This window comes from Sinohyriopsis cumingii, chromosome 6, assembly GCF_028554795.1.
Source record: "Sinohyriopsis cumingii isolate HCF-2022 chromosome 6, ASM2855479v2, whole genome shotgun sequence".
Taxonomy (NCBI): domain Eukaryota; kingdom Metazoa; phylum Mollusca; class Bivalvia; order Unionida; family Unionidae; genus Sinohyriopsis; species Sinohyriopsis cumingii.
Window position 1 is genome coordinate 114,363,572 of NC_142966.1, and position 8,045 is coordinate 114,371,616.

Below are 8,045 nucleotides of genomic sequence, written 5' to 3' on the forward strand. Positions count from 1 at the left end.
TGAATCTTTCTTACATATAAAGGTCTGCATATTTGTTTCAGTAATCACAACCATACTGGATGGTGGATTATTATCGTTGTGGAAATTCAAGGCCTTTTAGAAGCATGCTTTCTGTTAAATCAGATCAAATTCGCTTCAGTTTGTTTTGAAGGTTGTTTGTCTGCATAGAAGTTCATGAGACAACGTTGTTTCAATTTTTTGTGGTAGCTTATTTAGCTGGTATTGTTGTCATTATTCATTTAATTTTATGCTAGTCATTCCTCATAGAGCCTCGTAGCGCCCAAACGCTTGGGATACCACATTTTCATCACATTTGGTTTCTTTCACAGTCCATGCTTTGGCTTCTATTTCATAATAGTGATGAAAACCGAAGTCGGCCGGATTACCCATGCCAATTTGTTGCATTTTGAAAAAAATATTATATAGACATATTAACTTAAATTACACAACTCCCGATAAAGCTCAATATTAGTCTGAGGCAAAATGCTAATAATGATTTCGAAAACGACTCATGAATAATGCAGTATTTCCCATCAAAATGCAAAGCATCAGAAAGTAACTTTTTAATAGCCTTTTTTTTTGTCCTTGCCAGAGAAGACGACCCAAAAACCTGCATTTTCCCTAAAATGTCTGATAATGGGTTGGTACGTCTGCATGAACACTACTAATACCACTATTATAAAATGTCTAACACAAAAGCCAATCTAGTTAGGTTATTTTTAACACGATATTTAATATTTAAGATATCAGAATTTGGGTTTCCGCCTTCAATTATTGCAGAAGTTTTTGCAAGTGTTATATCACATCCTAATTTCCGAGGAAGCGCATAATGATACAATGCACACATAATCGTTAGTATCCGAAAGTCCAGTAACATTCAAAGCGTTTTTCATTACACAACACGCTTTCACAATATAAATTCATTTTTCTGGCTATTTTTCAAAATCTCATTAGATAGTAACTCGTTGGACGTTTACCGCTAAACCAATCTAAAAGTGAAAACATTTTCTCATGATTGCCTTAGTTTGAATGCCATTGTTAAAAATATATATTTTCATTTAAATTGTAACCAAGAAAACGTGATGGAACGTACTTAAATCCACAGCTGTTAACCAATGTATGTGGTGGAGTTTCAAGCGTAAAAATACCCAGCAAACGATATATTTTAATAATGAGAACAGGAGCATTATGTGAGTGTGGTTCTGGTTGATAAACTTGTAGCTAATAATGTTAATCGTATATCATCAGGTTCCGCCTTACTCTGTACAATTCGAAAATGGTTAACCAATATAGATACTGGGATTAGTTCTATGTTTTCATAAAACTTACGTTTTCGAATACCGCTCTATCTACATTTTGTACTGTTTAGAGTTTAATCCCAGTTGAATGAGTCACTGGATGTCAAAATTATTTCAACCACCATATCATCACTAACATTGCAGTTGAATTTTAATTTTGAAGCAATTGTGTATATCTGGAATTTTAGCAGGATCTGTTCATCCATGAAGTAATCTTGCTCTAATATAATTAATAGCTCCATTGCAATTTTAACAGTGACTGGTTTTATAAAACAGACTGTATACTATAAAACAGACTGTGTACTCTATAAAACAGACTGTATACTATAAAACAGACTGTTTACTATAAAACAGTACTATAAAACAGACTGTGTACTCTATAAAACAGACTGCATACTATAAAACAGACTGCACTATAAAACAGTACTATAAAACAGACTGTATACTATAAAACAGATTGTGTACTATAAAACAGACTGTACTACTATAAAACAGACTGTGTACTATAAATTGTTTTGTAAATTACTGATTACAGATAATCTGAAGTTTGTTTTGCTTTCACCTTGAAATACCGTCATATGTTAATCAGTTACTGTATTGCAGAAATAAGCAAGCCTACAAACATTTTAAGCGTTATCTGTTATAAATTCATTTATTAAGCAGCTGACAAGATTCTCCATGACTAATCATGACTAGAAATATTTCCGATCGTAAACATATTTTACAAGAGCAGTTGTAAGCTCCCCAAGACTTTGGTGTTCCGTTTTCTCTGTTTCTGTTCCATTATCTCTCATGTATTTATGTATTGGTGGCGCTCTACAGTTTCGTACGTTGCATAGGATTTTAAAGAAAAAGAATTTCCCCGGCTTTCCTCACTGGTTATAATGGCTATTTTAAAAAGACCTTATATATCTTAAGTATAATTCAAAGAACCTTTACTTTCCTTTATTTTGGTATATGATTGATGGGTGTTATATGGGTTATAGAGTATATAGCTTGGCCTTACTCCAGATGTGCACCTTTAAAAAAAGAGTGCTAGGTCCACTGGGTCATTTTCACTTCCTGAACTTCAGAGGTAAATTGTATAAAAATGAGCCCGTAACTTTTTATACATTTTATATATGTGATAATTCATTCATTGCATTTTCAGAAGTTGGTATTGTCTAGTCTGGCAAAATTCATTTTCCCTATTTTAATAGCTGCTATGGATAGTATACTTTAGACAAATTCAGGCTGATTTTTTAGCACAAGGAAGCATTCATTTTAGTTAGCAGTGTGTTTAACTCATGCACAATTTCCAAAAGTATAATATCCAATGAAACATCATCAACATTACATTAATGTAGCATAGAGGTATGCCACCTTTCTCTCCATTGTGCATGTTTTAAATGCAAACAGCTTCACCATACATACGTCACTCTCTCAAAAGTACATAATAACTGGTGAGCGCCCCCATTACACGATGTATCTCTACTAATGATGTGATGGAAGTAGTGAATATACTAATCATACTCTGTTCTTTGTATATGAAATGCAATAAGGAAATTCGACAACCATCCACACTGTTCTGCCAGTTTACTTGATTCTGCTAAGCGTTCAAGTCACACAGTGATCTCCATCTTTCCATAGACTCATCACTGTCAATCATTTTAAGTGTAGCTATCAAAACTGCCTAATCGAGTGTATGTGAAAATTAAATGCATTTGCTATTTTGACTTGATTAAGGAAAGTTGGCCAAATTAATACATTAAGCTTAGTTGCAGGAAAGAGTAAGATATGGCAGGTTTTAGCTTTTTAATCTTACGACACTGTAAAATGTACTATAGGTCATTGGTCCGATGGTGTTATACTGACTAATGAACATCTAACTTCCGTAAGCGGTAATATTCCTACTTCAAATTTATATAAAAAGTGTTTATCTTTACTTGACACAATGCATTCTACGTGATGCATAGAAATCAGCGGAGACTTAGACTTGATATACAAGTTAGAGACAATGTCTTCGATATCGATCTTTTTCATCGATCACCTGTCCTTATGTGTTTTACTTCATTTGACTAAAAACTATTTGTGTTTGTAATTTACCACAAGAAGTTATCTTAATATGCATGGTATATACATGTGTACTGATACAATTTGGTTGATTGTTTTAAGTATTTCTTACTCTTCAGATTTGCTTTCATTCCACAAGATGACATGCGAATATGAAAAACAACAATGGTCGTGGTGACTTAAGCATAACGATACTGATCATACATGGCAAATTAATGTGTGTGTGTGTGTGTGTGTGTGTGTGTGTGTGTGTGTGTGTGTTTTAACGTAGCTTTAACAATTTGCGTCATATCGCTACGATGTCAGCAGTGTCGCAATTTATAGTGATGTCTAACAATGAGGCATCATGACGCAGACATGTGGCATCATGTCCCACCCAGTCACATTATCCTGACGCAAATGTCTAAGATTGCCCCTGGTGGTACATTTAAAACTGCTGTCACACAGGGTGAAATTCGATCAACTGTTTCATCTACCAATCTTAAATTCAGTGTGACAAGGCAGCTGACAAATAATGTATTCATGTTCTATATCAGTCTGCAGAAATCCATGATTTGCTTTCGTGCTGTTAACGACAAATATAATTTGAGAGGAGTTATTTATTTAAAATATTCATTGGCATTGCTGAAATGTTCATTCACTATATTCTGGATTGCATAGTTGTGTTATATCAGGACATTCAAGACTTTTGGAATTCATTCGGAGCGTTCTACATTTATGATGACCTGTGATAGGACATTTATTGAATCAGAGGTTGGTTCTTTTTACTGATTTATAATTTGAGACTAGATTGTGCCGGGGGTGGGGGTGGGGGGCGCTCTAACACCGTTATTGTTTGCACGTTTCATTCCAAAAGGAAGTTTTCAGTGTAAAAGACTACTCTACTTGTCAGTAATTTCCAGTTCCTGGACGAGTCTATTTCCAGCTCAGGGATGTTTGCCCGACTACGCATGTACATAGAAGGAAAATATTACGTCATCTGCTTCCGATATTTACAATGTCGATTCAAGCAAAGGAAAATAATGACAACTACAAATTTGCCTTTCACGTGGATTTAAAAAGCGGTGTAATTTCTATGTTCATGTGTGCAAAGGGATATAACTCTAAACTCTCAACATTATGGTAATTTACGGAATTATCAGTCAGTTACCCAATAGGATGAACTACGTTACTCTGTTGGCTGAGGAAAATAAACTAGAACATAGTGTCCGCAATATGGCGCATTATTAGTATGGAAGGTATTTTTAGACATTATGATTATTTGGAATTTAATTCACAATACAGTAAGTGTCTCTTGAATTCAATTTTGTATTGTAGAGAAATAAATTGCATGTTGGTTTGACTAAAAAGTGCTGGTTTAACTTTCTTTCTGCAAGATATTTTAAGACTTAGAGTTGTTACAATAATTCAAATTTTGGATACATTTGCGACAAAGATTCGGGCGTTATCTGGTAACCAGCCCAAGCTGGTGCAGTGGGATGTTACAACAGCTGCTGCAACCCCTTCTCCATTTTTTGAACCTCAGTTATACAGCTACCTATGCTACAGTTGGAAGCTTCCTTCATTGACTATGAGAAGCGAGATAAATCGAATAGGAAATCATGTGGTGGTAAAGATCAATTATTAATTTTATCGATGCGGGGGTGGGGGTACTAACTTTGTGTAATGTGAACATGGATAATTGTGCGGTATTGTCAAGATTTATTTGTTTACAGCTATCAACTGAGGACGAATTCGTATGCCAGCTGATAGAATGAAATTGTCTTTTTGATCTAACAAGGTTTGGTATTTTGACATAAAGGTGAAGTCATATACAGATATACCTTGATTAGTGTGATAGCAAACATCAGAGTCAACTTCATTCGTTTGAGAGAAAGGGAAGGGTCGTTAATAACTGAATGGAAAGTTATAAACACTTTCAAACAAAGTTCATGTTCCTGATTGTGCATGGAATCGGACATCTGCAGTTAGGATTTGCGAACTGAACTGTGCACAGTCGAGCAATATTCAAGTATAGGTTCTTCTTGATGTCCTGTACAAAGGAGTAGACCTTCCTGACCGTCCCCCCCCCCACCCACAATCTGTGTTTGACAGGACTTTCATATGCTTGTTTACATATGTCCTTGACGTATCTAATGCACGGAAGGAATGTTAGTTTACTGTCAGGGATAAGCGCAAAAAATATTTCTTCAGCAAAAGAGATAATAAAAAAACGTCCGGAAGAACATACAAAACGGTTGTTCATTTAGCAAATTTGAATCCGTTTTCTTGACAATTTCTAAAGTCTCTTTAAGCATACCTGTATCTGACATTCCTTGGTGTGCATTGTTTTTGATCTATAGGACTCGTCAACGTATATTATTCAGGTAGTTCCTGGATTAATGCATTTCATTGTGCTGTTAATTTTGATGTGGAATATAGTGACTTACAATATCCTGCTCGAAGATACGCCCAGCCCCAATGATAACCTTCAGAAATCGCGGTACCTACTTAATTCTGTAAAGCCCATCTTCCAAAGATAAGTGACCCATCAGACCGAACTTAAATATATAATTCAGTTGCCGTCCTTGGTGTGGTGTAATGTCTGACTTTGTTCGGGCAGAATTTGTGAAGGATTTCTTTACCACTCTTGCTACATTTACGTAGGATTTACCGGTAATGTTAAGTGGAATTGTGGCTTCTACAAACGCAGAGTGATAACTCGGTTTATTGCATCTTCGCTAGCCAATGTTCCGATGTGTTAAACCTATCTACCCCATGGCGGACAGTTCAGATACTTCAAAGCCTTGTCATTGTGACATCTATTGGATTTCATGAGATGTTAACCTTAGTATGTAAGGACAACTAACCAACAGAGTGTAACAGTGGTACACTGGCCAAACATGGTGGAGGCAATTTACTTCATAATGATACGTTGTAAGTTTAATATTGAAAGAATGACTATGTACAAGAGAGAAGCCATTACAGGTGTATTTGAGAGAAACGATGTATTTGTACAAACACGGACCGGCAGTGGAAAATTGCTGATTTATGAGTCCATTCCAGTTGTTCGCTTCCCTTCTCTTGATCTTGTTGGAACATTGTTCAAATTTGAATAGACTGATTTTGATTGGATATTTAGATAATTATACGGATATAAAATCAAATAACGCAAACGAACTTCCGGTTGGTGATGTAAGCAGCTGAGACAGACGTCCCTGTACCGATGCCAGTTTCGTGAACTCTCAAACATATTCATATGATGTAGAAAACAAAATGTCTATTATTTCCATTTTAGATGACTTAACTTCAATTTCTGTGAGCGAGACGATTCATAGATTCATAGACCGAATTTACCATCAACTGAAAAATAAATGGTAAAGCAAAATATTCGTAGATGTCATTTCTACTTTGAATGTCTGTAAATGTTTAAATTAACTCTTTAAGGCATGTTCTATCGATTTATGGTTTTCCCTATATGTGCCCTAATCTATTCGCTCATTAATGTTTCAGACATAAACAAATATACAGAACGGTTAAACGAAATGGTAGGAAAATGGTAAATACAGTCTCATTATGCTGAAATGAAACAAAATCAAACTGATGCAGCTGGTTTCGAGGAAAACTAGTTGCCAAGTGATATTCGTACATGTGATACTAGTGTGATTTTCGTACATGTGATGCTAGTGTGATATTCGTACATGTGATGCTAGTCACGCAGACGATTCTAAGAAATATTTGCTCGATTATAATTTCCTTGGAAAACAAACACGTAACGTTTGTTACCCAAGCAATTCGTAGAAGTATTTAGATGTAAATAGAATCTTCATTGGAAAATCCAACATAAATCTAGGAAACTACAAACAAAAGAAATATGAGAGCATATAATTCCTCCTTAATCGGACTATTTTGACTATTTATATTCCAGTCACATTATCCTGACACCAGGCCGACCAGTCCTAACACTAACCCCTTAATGCTGAGTGTCAAGCCAGGCAGCTGTTAATACCGTTTTTATAAGTATTTGGTATGACTCGGACGGGGTTCGAACCCGCGACCTCCATCATCCAAGTGGTCAAAAGAAAATATTAGGACAGGAGAGGTAAATTATGTCTTTGAAACCCTGTAAGGTTTTGGTCAATATTTGGCAGCCTTGATCGTAAAAATTCATGAAAGTGACAGTGAAGATATGTTAACCTCAGGGTTCTAAACAAACACAAACACACACACAAATGCTGAATTGTACATTAAGTTAATTCACCATAACCAAGGAAAGACAAGAAAAGAGGCAACCTTGGAGCAGTGACAAGAAACGAACAACTGACGCAAGACAGCACGAGTTTTTCAGGATGGAATAATCTCTTCCCGCAAATAAAATGATGTTATATCAGCCCATAGTCCCCACTACATTTGTTTTATGATTTAAAACGAAATGGTTTGCAACTAACTTACGACTCGTGTTTACAAAAATGTTGTACCGCTTCAGTGCTCTGCTTCGTGTCATTTGCATTAGTGTCTATTTCTATTCCTTTATTAAATCCAATCATACGAATGAATAATATATTGTTATAAAGTCAAAATCAATTATTTGTGCAAAATGTTTCTCACGCTAAGTGATTCGAAGATCTTGTATCCAGCTGTACATAATGTTAAAAACTCTAAGTGCTTGGAATCTTTTTAATTTTGAGCGAGACGTATATGACAAGTGTGTTACGT